This window comes from Hyla sarda, chromosome 1, assembly GCF_029499605.1.
Source record: "Hyla sarda isolate aHylSar1 chromosome 1, aHylSar1.hap1, whole genome shotgun sequence".
NCBI classification, from domain to species: Eukaryota; Metazoa; Chordata; class Amphibia; order Anura; family Hylidae; genus Hyla; species Hyla sarda.
Window position 1 is genome coordinate 294,397,075 of NC_079189.1, and position 14,556 is coordinate 294,411,630.

Below are 14,556 nucleotides of genomic sequence, written 5' to 3' on the forward strand. Positions count from 1 at the left end.
AATTTTCCAACCAGTGTGCCTCCAGCTGTTGCAAAACTACAACTCCATGCATGTACTAATCGCCGAAGGGCATGCTGGGAGATGCAGTTATGCAACAGCTGGAGGTTACGCAACTACAACTCCCAGCATGGTGAGACAGCCGTTTGCTGTTTATGCATGCTGGGATTTGCAGTTTTGCAACATCTGGAGGGCTACAGTTTATAGACCACTGCACAGTGATCTCCAAACTGTGACCCTCCAGATGTTGCAAAACTACAAATCCCAGCATGCCCAGACAGCGAAGAGCTGTTTGAGCATGCTAGGAGTTGTAGTTTTGCAAGATCTCGAGGGATACAGTTTAGAGACCACTATATAGTGGTCTCAAACTGTAGCCCTCCAGCTTTTGCAAAACTAAATATTTCAGCATGCCCAAACAGCTGTCTGGGCATGCTGGGAGTTGTAGTTTTGCAACATCTGGAGGGCTACAGTCTCAGACTGTAGCCCTCCAGATGTTGCTAGGCAACTTACCGGCTTCCGTAGGATCCAGGGAGCCGTCCTCTTCTGCCGCCCGCCGCCCGCGCCGATCTCCGTCGTCGCCTGCCGATCACCGTCGCCCGCAGCCTCCGGAGGGGTAAGTGGACCTCCGTCGTTTCCCCGTCCTGCCCCGCCTATTGTGGGTGGGCAGGATGGGGAAAACTAAAGTAAACCCCTCCACCCCCAATCTGCTATTGGTGGTCGCGTCTAGACCACCAATAGCAGGGATAGGAGGGGTGGCACCCATGCCACCTTACTCCTATCGCTTCAGGGGGATCGTAGTTGTCTTAGATAACCGCGATCCCCCTTCTATTCTGGGTCACTGGGTCACCATAGACCCGTAATGACCCGGAATCGGTGCAAATCGCAAGTGTGAATTCACTTGCGATTTGCGCCGATCGCCGACTTGGGGGGGTCTAATGGGGTCTAATAGATATCAGCAGTCACCCCAGTCCGAAATTCCCACGAGCGTATGGATACGCCCTTCATCCTTGAGTACCAGGATGCAAGGGCGTATCCATATGCCCTTCGTCCCCAACAGGTTAAAGCAGATGTTAGACTAGTGCTTTAGGAGTAAAGGGGACCCTGAATACACCACCTAGCAGCAACCTAGCTATCGCTTTCCCTATTACAGCAGGAGCAGCTTATCTGTCCCTCCACTATCTAAGCCTGCAGCATGCCGAATGAAGGTAAAATGGCATCCGTGCAGGAGTTAGGAGGGTCTGGAAGGGAGGGACTGCTGCTGATTGGCTGTAATGTGTCTGCTGACTCTGACTCACAGGGTCAAAGTTTACCGCAATGTTAAAGTATAGACGGCGAATCGAACTTCACATATGTTTGCCTGGCGATCCGAAAACGAACATGCCAAGTTCGCCGGGAACTGTTCGCTGGCGAACAATTCGCAACATCTCTAGTGAAGGGGAGAGCGGACGTTTAAGGAGACCTCTGGGCAACGGACCGTATCACACATTAGTGCTTCTTCAGGCCCCATGACGACACGTCCGTGGGTGTGCTTTTAAAACTCTGGACCTGGTGGTCATAGCAACCAACCACGCCAGGAAACAGACTGGTACGGAAGGTGATGACAACCAGGTGCTGGGGAAGGGGGGGGGGGGGAGGGGAGGAAGAGGGAGGGTAAGGGGAAAACAGGTGGGACACGATACAAAAGGTCATTTTAAAAGCAAACGCACTATAGTGAGTACATATATAATATACTGGTACCAATAGATAATACTATGTATATACACTTAAATGAATACACTCATTTTGTTATGGTCATTCATATCCAAGGGACCAGTAGCATTAGTAAGTAAGATCCAACATGATTCCTACTAATAGATGTCTATTTATCTATCTATCTTTTATGTCTATCATTTCTTTCAGGAGTAGGTTCTATACGCTCTAGTGCTGAAAACTTCATAGCTTTAGGCTCACCAATGTGAACATTAATCATGTGGAATATGAATCTTTGTGATCCGCGTCCAGTTTTTAATGAACATAGATGTTCCCTTATACGATGAAATAGTGGAAGTATGGTTTTTCCCACATAATGGCCACAATCATACAAGAGGTAGTATACTATGAAGTTCGCTCTACATGTAATGAACTGTTTAACTCTGATACTGTTACCTCCTAGATTGACTTCTTTGGCTTGTGCATTATATGTACAAAAGGAACAGGACCCACATGAATTGTTGCCTATAGGTCTACTGTCAGTAATCCAATTTCTCTTCTGTGATCTATTATTTTTGTTTTGTTCCCTTTTTAGAAAATCTGATATGGTTTTCTTATATGTTATTATGGGCTTACTTTTTGTGATTTAAGGTCTTCGTCCCTTTGTACCATGTACCAGTTATTATTAACGGGGTATTCAGGATTTTTTTTTATTTGACTATGCTACAGGGGCTGTAAAGTTAGTGTAATTCATAATATAGCATCTGTACCTGTGTGTGACGGTTTTCTCACAATTCTTACGTGATTTTCACCCCAATATTTATTTTTATCTTCATACAAAATCACTGATTTTTCCCAGCTTGCAATGCAGCCAAGACCTGACTCACTAGTCAGCTGATGACAAGAAGCCTGTCTGCTTCAATGGGTGGAGGGATCGCTTGGTGGAAGAGAGATTAATCTGCAACTAATGCAACAGCTGTAGGCACCCTGATTGAAAACCACAGGTGTTTTGATGGATGCAGCTCATTTATGTTTCAATTGGTGGGGTGGCTGATGTGTGGGAGGGAGGAAAATGGAATTGTGGGATTTGTAGTCAAAAAAAGAAAAGTCAAACAGGAAATACAAGTTCACAAAAAGCTAGCCACAGTGTTATGGTAATCTCATGACAAAGCCATTTAGCCCTAAGACAAGCGCAGATCCTTCCTAAGCATGTCCATTACTGTCTGCCAGGTACGTACTAAAATCACCATATGGTAGATAACCCCTTCAATGGCTCTTTTAATCTGCTCATTCATGGGGATGTTTTTGAATGAGAAGAAACATCTATTACATTGCTTTTTGGGTTTGTTTTTAAATAATGATTGTCTTGATGTGTTGTCAATGCGCTTGCGTCTATCACTCTTTTGGGGTAGTCTCTGTTTAGGAAACGGGAGCTAAGCTCATCTTGTTGAATTTTCAACAATTCAGGATCATTGTTTATGCGCTTCAGGCAGACCATTTGGCTGTACGGTATGCTAACTTTTAGATGTATAGAATGGGATGATTTGAAATGTAATAAGGCATTCTTTGAGGTGTGCTTCCTATAACCTGTGGCAGTAACTGTGTTGTGTTGTATTTGGAGCAACACATCCAAGAATTCAAGAGAATTTCCCCCAAAATGTGGTGTACAAAACACGTTCACTGTGTTAGTGTTATTGAGGTACTCGACAAATTCTGCTAATTCTTTTTCAGTGCGGCTCCACACTACAAATATGTCGTCCACATATCTCATTAACAGATTGATGTGTTTGACAAAGGGATTATGTGGGGTAAAGATGTAATTGCGTTCGAATATTGCTAGAAATATATTCGCATATGCCCACGAGATAGGCGTGTCCATCGCTGTGCCGTTTAGCTGTCTATACCATTGTGTATTAAATTGGAAGATGTTGTTAGTCAAAACTAGCTGTAAACAATCAGTAACAAAGTCAATAAATGTGGGTGACCGATTAGTGCTTTCCGAGAATTCTCTGAGAGCCTGTACACCCGCATCATGTGGTTTACCATCTGCACCTCAACTAGCTAAACTGTTCCTTTCCCATATCTTCCGTCTCCATGGATTACAGACACATATTGTCTCTGACCGGGGAGTTCAGTTCATCTCCAAATTCTGGAGGGCATTCTGCTCACATCTTCAAGTTAAGTTGGAATACTCCTCTGCCTATCATCCCCAATCCAATGGTCAAGTTGAGAGGGTGAACCAGATCTTGGGAGATTATCTTCGCCACTTTGTTTCTGCCCACCAGGATGACTGGGTCAATCTACTACCCTGGGCTGAGTTTTCTTACAACTATAGGGATACAGAATCCACAGGAACTTCACCCTTCTTTGTGGTCTATGGACGTCATCCTCATCCACCTTTGCCCTTGTCTTCTCCCTCCAGGTGCCCCTCCTCCTAGATCAGGATCTTCTCAAAAGATTCTTGAGCCGTAAAAGGAGGGGGAGACCAAAGGGGGTACTGTTCCACACTGCACTCCGGCCACAAGCACCGTCCGTGAGCACAGTGTCCCTGTGTCCCCAACTGCTGGCAGGGCCAGGATTCGCATTGGGGGATGTGCCTGCATGCAAACCCCAGCCTGTCTCTCACCACACTCCACTCCTGCAGCTCCTTCTGTCTCTCAGCTCCTGTGCACTTCTCCGTCCCTTAGGGTGCGTGCGGCGGAGCTCTGAAAGTTAAAGGACCAGTACACCCATAAATAGTGAACACAGCTGACACCACATTATAAGTTGTTTGCACCTCCCTCACTTCCCTGCTGGATCTTCAGTGCCTATTGCCTGAGAGAAAGCGTTCCTATTGCCTGTTGCCATACCCATGTATCCAGACCTTCCTGCTAAGTTTTTTTTACTGCAAACCTTTGCCGCCTGCCTTGACCTTCTGCTGCGTGGACTACACTGCTGCCTCTTCCTTCGGTACCTTGCCTTGCCCAGTTACCTGTGTGGTTGAGCCGTGTCGGGGGTAGCGACCTGGGTGTCACTTGCTGCAGCAAGCCCATCCTGCCTTGCGACAGGCTCTGGTGAAGACCAGCGGCACCTTAGACTCTGCTCCCCGATATGGTCCGAGTCATCAGCGACACAGTTAGAGGATCCACATCCAGCTCCATTACATATGGTATGAAGTGGATGACGAGTAACTTTAAAATCCCAATCCTATAGTGTGTTTATCAATGTATACATGTGATTTCTCTATAGCGTCTGTCCATGAGTAACAAGTTATCAATAACCAGTGGCCTGCAGGTACACTGGTTGATAGCACTTCTGACACACTGTTGGGATTGCTTTTAAAACCTAACACTGTGTAAAATATTATGAGATATGAGATGTATTTCTTAATATACAATATCATTGTAATCTGTGGTATTGAATACAAAATGGCTGAAATGACCTTTGGAACTAGTTAAATTGAGCCAGCTGAATCCTATAGATAGAATTTCTAAGCCAAGAAGTATTTCATGACACACTATTTCAGTATATATATATTTTTTTTAACTGTAATTTTTATTAAAGATTTTCACATAAACAGAGAGTTAGTAAAACACAATCAAAGCATAATCCGGGCAGTGCCCAGTGCGATCACATCAGGGCAAGTGACAAGCTAATATAGAGACCAGAGCATTCAGAAACAGTTGTAGTCCAAAACAACTAGCCCCAACCTCAGATAAACCATACAGACTGTATTAAATGAACATAGTTATATAACCAAATATTCAAAGAGAGAACTAAAACTCTTCAACACGAAGACAAAGGGAGGAGACAGGAACAAAGACAAAAAAGAGACAAAGACAACAAAACTTCAAACAAACAACAATCAAAAAACAAACAAACAACAACAAAAAAAGGGGGGGAGGGGGAACAAGGAGGGAGGGGAAAGAGGGGGGGGGAGGAAGATGTCAGTATCGCCTCAGGGAGGTTGCCTGTCAGAGAAACGGTCCCATGGTTCCCAAACTGAAAGAAAGGCAGGGATAGTATTATTCAAAGAGGCAGTGAGATATTATAAAGAGCGCATATCACGTATACGGGAGAGCAGGTCTGATTCAGAGGGAGGAAGAGTCCTCTTCCAGCATTTAGCAACAAGTGTCTTAGCTGCCAAGAACATATGCATAGCTAGCTTAAACAGTTTCTTGGGCAGAGCAGAGTGTGAGAGGTGCAAAAGGTAGACCCGAGGGTCAGGAGGGACCGATACTCCAAGAACATCTGATACCAAACGACTCACTAACTCCCAATACCCCGTGATAAGAGGGCAGGGCCAGAAAACATGAAACAGTGTACCCAAACCCACCCCACATGCCAGCACTGGGGGGGGGGGGGGGATATCGGGATTCAGCCTATTCAATAACTCTGGAGTATGGTACCAACCCATAAGTAGCTTATATTGAGTCTCCTTATAAGCCGTACATATAGACGCCCTAGAGGCCCGCTCCCATATAATCTTCCACTGAGGGAGAGTGATAGTAGTATTAAGTGCCTCCTCCCAGTGAGACATATAGCGATGAGATACCTGGACTCCCTCCTGAGGTTGGATTAGCAAGCATTAAATATCGGAGAGAAGACCCCTCGCCTGAGGTCCACCACGACACAGCCTTTCAAAGCCCGTAGGGGAAGACACCACCAGTGCACCTAGCGTGGAGGACATAAAGTGTTGGAGCTGTAAATAATGAAAACGCTCAGACGAGGGGAGATCCCAACGAGACTGTAACTGAGAGAAAGGCAAGAGGGTACGTGACAAAGGGTCAACTACATCCGCCCAGCAAAAAAGGCCTCTAGACCCCCATTCCCTCACCATAAGAGAGGTCCGGCCAGGGGGAAAGCTAGGATGCCAAAGGAAAGATTGAAGAGGGGAAGAGGGAGACAGCAGTTTAAATTTGACAGAACAGTAATTCCACACATATTTAGAAAATGCCATAGGACCCAGGAGAGGGGAGAGAGTAGGAGCAGAAGCAGGAAGAGTCCAAAGGAGAGCGTTAGGGTGGACAGGCGCTAACCACAGCTTCTCTATTTCCATCCAGCGGCTGTAGGCATGATAGGTGGACCACGCCGCGAGATGGCGCAAATGGGCAGCCCAGTAATGCTTCACCACATCAGGGACCACCAGACCCCCAAACGCCCGCCCAGCCAACATCATGGACATCGGTAGCCGATGTCTTTTCCCGTCCCAAATAAACCGAAAAATAGCCGCCTGTAGGGAGCGCAGGGCCGACAGCGGGACCCGAACCGGCAGGGTTTCAAAAAAGTTGAGGAGTTTCGGAAGAACAGTCATTTTCACCGCGGCAATGCGACCAAAAAAAGAAATATATTGCGAGCGCCATTTTTCCATAAGGGCACGGAGATCCTTGAAAAGGGGGAGATAGTTGGTGGAGTATAGTGAGGAATAGTGAGAGGAGATCCAGACCCCAAGGTATTTAATAGCAGAGGGAGAATAGTTAGAGCGTAAAAGAGTAGAAAGATGAGGGGGAAGGTTAAAAGGAAGGGCCTCTGACTTAGAAAGATTTACCTTGTAGCCAGAAACCACCCCATAGTCATGCAGAACCCTATAAAGAGAAGGAAGAGACAGTAGAGGTCGAGAAAGCGTAATAAGAACATCATCAGCAAATAAACAAACCTTAAACTCCCTATCATGTAAGGAAATACCAGTTATGTCCGGATCACCCCTGATCATGGCAGCCAAGGGTTCAATACAGAGTGCAAAGATCAGCGGGGATAACGGGCAACCCTGACGAGTCCCATTAAACAAAGAAAAAGTAGGAGATGGCGAGTGAGGAAGCTTATGTGAAGCTGTAGGGGAGGACTAGAGACCCCGCAGTGCAGTCAAAAACTTCCCCGAAACCCCAAATTTCTATAAAGTAGCAAAGAGGAACTGCCACCCAAGCCTATCAAAAGCTTTCTCAGCATCAAGACTAAGAATTAATGCCTGTTCAGATCTCCGATTGATCAAATCAATCAGGTCCACTACCCTCCTAGTGTTGTCTCCACCATGGCGACAAGGGATAAATCCAACCTGGACCTTATGAACAAGGGCCGGGAGGAAGGAGCATAGTCTAACTGCCAAAACCTTAGAAAAAAGCTTAAGGTCAGAGTTAAGGAGGGCAATGGGCCGGTAACTGGAACAATCATGAGGATCCTTACCAGGCTTGGGTATGAGGGTGATAAGGGAGTTCAAGAAAGACTGCGGGATCGTCTCCCCATCCAGAAAGGAATTGAAAAGAGGGACAAGTTTAGGCACCAACAAAGACGAGAATGTCTTATAGTACAGGTAAGGGAAGCCATCCGGCCCAGGGGAGCGACCAGAGGGGAGAGATTTAAGGACCTCAGAGATCTCCTCTGCAGTAATAGGAGCATTAAGAGCATCCCGGTCCGCCCCCGAAAGAGAGGGCAATCCACACCGAGAGAGATATGCCTCTAAGGCTGCCACTCTCTCCCCCGGGTCGGACGGCAACTGGGAAGGAAGTGAGTAAAGATTAGTGTAATAGTCAACAAACAGACGAGAGATATCAGCAGGGTGGTAATGAAGCACCCCAGCAGGGTCCTTCAAAGCAGAGGGGGATTGAGCAGCAGCCCGGTCACGCAAACGTCTCGCCAGCATAGTGTGGGCCTTGTTCCCCTTCTCATAGAAACGCTGCCTAGCATAAAGCAATTGCCTCTCAACTTTATGGAGAGCCAGGTCGCTTAAGCGTGCCCGAGCCGCCACCAAGCCCCTCAGAGTCGAAACAGAAGGAGAACACAACAAGAGAGCCTCCAGACGAGCAATCTCCATACGAAGTTCCCGAGATCGATTCAGAGCGTTCCGCTTGAGACCGACGCCCAGAGCAATGCAATGGCCTCGGATCACTGATTTGTGAGCTTCCCAAAGGATAGCCTGAGAGGACACAGAGCCTTCATTAGTGGCAAAGTAGTCGGAAATACACTGCTGAATCGATTCACGGGAAGGTAAAGTCTTAAGAAGAGAGTCGTTCATCCTCCAATGACAGGATCTCAGAGAGGAAGGGGTAGAAGAAAAAGAGAGAAGAACTGGACAGTGGTCAGACCAGGAGATAGGATCCAAAGAAGTATCAGAGAGCATGCGCACCATTGGGAGATTCCCAAAAAAATATCAATACGTGTATGCAATTTGTGGGGATGTGAGTAAAAACTAAAAGAGCGCTCCGTCGGGTGGCCAATCCGCCACAAATCGTAGAGCGAGGAGTTACATATGAGACGTCGAAAAAGCGAAGCCAGACGCAGCTGCGCAGATGCAGGGGGAGCACTAGTAACAGAATGGCGGTCCAAGGACGGGGAAAAAATGAGGTTGAAGTCACCGCCCACTAACCATGCAGATGGAGGATACCTCTGGAGTTTAGCAAAGACCCTACACAGGAAAGGGATTTGCGAAGTGTTAGGCGCATAGACATTACAGAGCAAAAGGGGGACCCCTCCAAGAGTACCTTCTAAGATTACGTATCGTCCCATAGGGTCAGAGAGAGAGGAAGAGACTTGAAGCGAGCAGGACCTAGAGACCAGGATAGCCACCCCCGCTGTTTTCCTACTCGTGGTAGCTGAGTAAGACTGGGGGAACAGGTGTTTAAGAAATTGGAAGGACCCAGAATGGTCGAAGTGCGTCTCCTGAAGGAAAACTATATCAGCATGTAAACCAACCAACTCCCTTTGAAGTAGGCGTCGCTTAGTGGGGGAATTAAGCCCCTTAACATTCAGGGAGACACACCTGACCATGGCGGGTGAGTGAAGAAAAAGAAACAGCCAAGAAGAAGCATACTCACAAGAACAACCTGGTAGGAGACACTGGGCAGCACCAAACCCTCAAAGGGAACTGGGAAAGAGCAGGGACCAGCGACTGTACTGACAGGAGAAGGCAACCTAAGGCGGGAGGAAAAAAAGGGAAAAGGACACACAAGACAACAAAAGACCAACAGAAAACAACACCAAATCAAGAGAAAACACAAAGGCAAACAAACAGACGAAAGACCAAACAGATACCAGATAAACAAATAAACAAATAAAGTACAACAATCAGTAGTAAAATAAACCATTGACCAGGAAGCCAATGCGGAGGCCAGGACCATCAATGTGGACCATGAACCAAAGCATGGGCGGTCCATTACTATGGCCTCAGGAGGGGAAATGGAAGGAGCCAACTGGAACCACCACCAAAAAGGCAGGAACCCAACTCTGAGGCCATTGCAAAAAAAAAACACATATGAATAAGAACCACAGGTGACCAAAAAATGCGACTGTACTATAATGATGGGGACAATATAAAACTAGAACAAATGCCAACTGCGCGGAGGGGATAATCTCCGCCAATCAGGGAACAGTCAGAGTCCAGCAAGAACCCCCGAGCAAAAAGCATTGAGGAAAAAATACAACGTCCCAGTCAGAAACTCAGGGGGGAGCCCGAGTCGGGGCCCCCAGGGCGGGTGGCGGGGACTTCCGCTGAGAACCAGACCGGCGAGCCCGGACTGGTTGCCACACAGGAGGCAAAGGTGGAGGGGGAGACATCAGGTCCCAATCTTCCAACTGAGGCACGGGCAATTCCAAGGTGGAGCAGAAGGCTTGAAGGTCAGAAAAGGAGCATAAAACAGCGGAGCGTCCATCTCTGCGGGCATGGAGCCCAGATGGAATATTCCACCTATACGGTACCTGATGAGAGCGTAGGACCTCCAGGAGGGGTTGAAGCAGTCGTCGCTTCCTGAGGGTTAACCAGGACAAGTCCTGATTGAAGTTGAAGAGGAGCCCCATCAAAGTCAAAATGTCTCAGAGACCTAGCCTTAGCCATTGTAGCTTCTTTAACTTGGAAATCATGTACACAGCAAATAACATCCCGTGGAGCGACCGTGGCAGATTTAGGACGAAGCGCCCTGTGAGCTCTGTCCAGTTTGATCTTATGGGAGGGGGGTTCGCCAAGTATGAGGTTAAAAATGGTTTCCAGGGTGGCAAAAAGGTCCTCCTCACGTGTAGCCTCCGGCAGCCCTCGGACCCTGATATTGTTACGCCTCCCTCTATTGTCCAGATCCTCAACATGGGCATGGAGATCCCCAAGGAAGTCCTTCTGGGAAGCAATGGTAAAGTGGAGCTGGGCAATATACGCTCTGGTGTGATCATGAGCATCCTCCAATCCATCCACTCGGTCAGAGACATGCTGGATTTCCTGTCGCATAGAGGAGATCTCCACTCGACAAGCTTCCTTAACCTCGGCAATAAGAGAGCGGAAGTCCTCCTTAGTAGGAATTTGGGAAAAGAGCTGGCTCAAATCAGGGAGAGCAGAAGAATGCACAGACAGGCCCGAACAGGGTAAATCAGATTCAGATGCCAAATCCCAGGATAGGAGGGCTGGAGCCGGCCCCGGTGGTGCTACCGGCCCAGGTTGAGAGCGAGGAGTCCCCTGAGGAGACACATGGAGTGCCCCAGAAGCTGGTATGGAGGTCTGCATGGCAGCTTGCCTGTACTTCTGTGGCTTAGGGGAACGAGTGGGGGTATAGCAGGCAACTAGAGGGGCAGTATGAGGATGAGCTGGGGGAACAGAGGCAGGTCCCACTTGTAGAAACTGTCCAGCAGTGGAAGGCACAGAACCCCTATCCGGGGATTTAGGGGAGTGGGAGGCCGAGCAGTAGTGAGTAGCTGAGCACAGCAGAGAACTTGCTGGAGAAGGCCGGCCCTCCACCAAGGAGGCCCAAGATGGAGCCCCAGCAGGTCCACCCAACGACAAGGGAGAGGAGCCCACCAGGGACAACTGCAGATCGGGGCTAGGGGAGGAACCTGCCGTGAACACAGATCCCCCAGCAGCACTCACCGCCACAGGCAACAGTTCCGGAGCAGGAGAAGAGCCCACAGCAGGGGCCGCAGCAGCAGGCAGGAGATCCGGAGCAGGGTCAGTAGCGCTGCTCACCGACGGCTGAGGCGAGGTCCCAGGCACTGTCACAGCAGCGGCAGTCACCGGCAGTGGGAGCGCAGGCGTCCCCGGTGTCTTCGGCAGGCGGTAAGCAGAGAGATCCTCCGTGGGTAGCACTGGGTGAGCGCCGGAACGGGAACGCAGGCCCAGCGCAGGTCCCGTAATGGCAGAGAGTGAGGAAGAGGTTGAGGCCGGGGATGGCTGAAAGTAGCGTGGTATGCCTCCGGAGGTAGATAAAGTCAGCCGGGCGGGTGCGGAGGGGTTTCTTGCACGTCGGGAGTTCTTCCCCATCTGAAAGCAGGCTCACCTTTGTGGAATTAAAGCTCCTTCACGGCCAGCAGAGCAGGAGCCCTCCTAATGTGCGGCCATCACCGTCGGCGCCAAGCCACGCCCCCCCCCCTATTTCAGTATATTTATATATGAATAGTCACTTACTCACGTTGAAGTACCATATATGTAAGGTTAGTAGTATCCAATCAGATAACAAGGTAGTCATGACATAATGTATACACCCATGAGATATATATATATATATATATATATATATATATATATCCAAGGTAGTAATCCGCAGCACTCCAGGAGTAGGTGCAAAAATAAAGTGCTTTATTCCATACTAATACAGAGCAACGTTTCAGCTGCCATGCAGCCTTTCTCAAGCATCATAGTAGTGACAAACAGGAAGTATATAAAGGTGTACAAGTGATTAAAACATTATGAGTATGCAATCAAATCATTAAGGCATACATAAATATAAGTGTACAACATCATAAGGTACAAGGTAATAAAACCATTGTAATTTAAGAGAAACAGTGAATAGTGTATTAAAAATAGAAATGCAGGTCGAAGGCTGCAAAGTATTATAAAAAATCTCCAAAGTACTTTAACAATCGTAATTAATAAACATGTGCAAAGTTTAACTTTGATTTGATTTGATTGCATACTCATAATGTTTTAATCACTTGTACACCTTTATATACTTCCTGTTTGTCACTACTATGATGCTTGAGAAAGGCTGCATGGCAGCTGAAACGTTGCTCTGTATTAGTATGGAATAAAGCACTTTATTTTTGCATCTACTCCTGGAGTGCTGCGGATTACTACCTTGGATGTGTGACCGCCTTGACCGGGCTATTTCGCCGCTGGCACTGCTTTATTTATCTACCCTTTTGGATGTGCTGCTCTGTTGGTATTTTGGAATATATATATATATATATACATTCAGCCAACCCTCTATATATGTATATTTATGGAGTGTAGACACAGGATTACTTAGGAAAAACATGCCCACATATATAAAGGACACATTTCAATCATAGTAAACACACCCATAGTTATCTATATATATAAAACTCAATGTGTGTGTGTATGTATGTATGTATGTATGTGTGTATGTTCCACAAAAACTTCCAAACGGCTAAAGATATTAACATGAAACTTGGCACACATGTTACTTATATGTCAACAACAAACATAGGCTATGTGATTTAACCCTTACTCACCCCCATTTGCCAGGGGCGGGGTTTATGTTTAACCCCTTAACGACGCAGGATGTATATTTACGTCCTGCGCCGGCTCCCGCGATATGAAGCGTCGGTCCCGGCGCGTCGGTCTCGGCGCTCATCAACGGCCGGGACCCGCGGCTAATACCACACATCGCCGATCGCGGCGATGTGCGGTATTAACCCTTTAGAAGCGGTGGTCAAAGCTGACCGCCGCTTCTAAAGTGAAAGTGACCCGGCTGCTCAGTCGGGCTGTTCGGGACCGCCGCGGTGAAATCGCGGCATCCCGAACAGCTGACAGGACACCGGGAGGGCCCTTACCTGCCTCCTCAGTGTCCGATCGGCGAATGACTGCTCCGTGCCTGAGATCCAGGCAGGAGCAGTCAAGCGCCGATAACACTGATCACAGGCGTGTTAATACACGCCTGTGATCTGTGTAAAAGATCAGTGTGTGCAGTGTTATAGGTCCCTATGGGACCTATAACACTGCAAAAAAAAATGTAAAAAAAAGTGTTAATAAAGGTCATTTAACCCCTTCCCTAATAAAAGTTTGAATCACCCCCCCTTTTCCCATAAAAAAAATAAAACAGTGTAAAAAAAATAAAAATAAACATATGTGGTATCGCCGTGTGCGTAAATGTCCTAACTATAAAAATATATCATTAATTAAACCGCACGCTCAATGGCGTCTGTGCAAAAAAATTCCAAAATCCAAAAAAGCGTATTTTGGTCACTTTTTATACCATTAAAAAATGAATAAAAAGTGATCAAAAAGTCCGATCAAAACAAAAATCATACCGATAAAAACTTCAGATCACGGCGCAAAAAACGAATCTTCATACTACCCTGTACGTGGAAAAATTAAAAAAAGTTATAGGGGTCAGAAGATGACATTTTTAAACGTATACTTTTTCCTGCATGTAGTTGTGATTTTTTCCAGAAGTACGACAATATCAAACCTATATAAGTAGGGTATCATTTTAACCGTATGGACCTACAGAATAATGATAAGGTGTAATTTTTACCGAAATATGCACTGCGTAGAAACGGAAGCCCCCAAAAGTTAAAAAATTGCGTTTTTTCTTCGATTTTGTCGCACAATGTTTTTTTTTTCCGTTTCGCCGTGCATTTTTGGGTAAAATGACTAATGTCACTGCAAAGTAGAATTGTGGATGCAAAAAATAAGACATAATATGGATTTTTAGATGGAAAATTGAAAGGATTATGATTTTTTAAAAGGTAAGGAGGAAAAAACGAAAGTGCAAAAATGGAAAAACCCTGAGTCCTTAAGGGGTTAAAGTCCTATACAAGTCTATGGGAAATATATGTTAATGCATAATAGAGATGAGCGAACTTACAGTAAATTCGATTCGTCACAAACTTCTTGGCTCGGCAGTTGATGACTTATCCTGCGTAAATTAGTTCAGCCTTCAGGTGCTCCGGTGGGCTGGA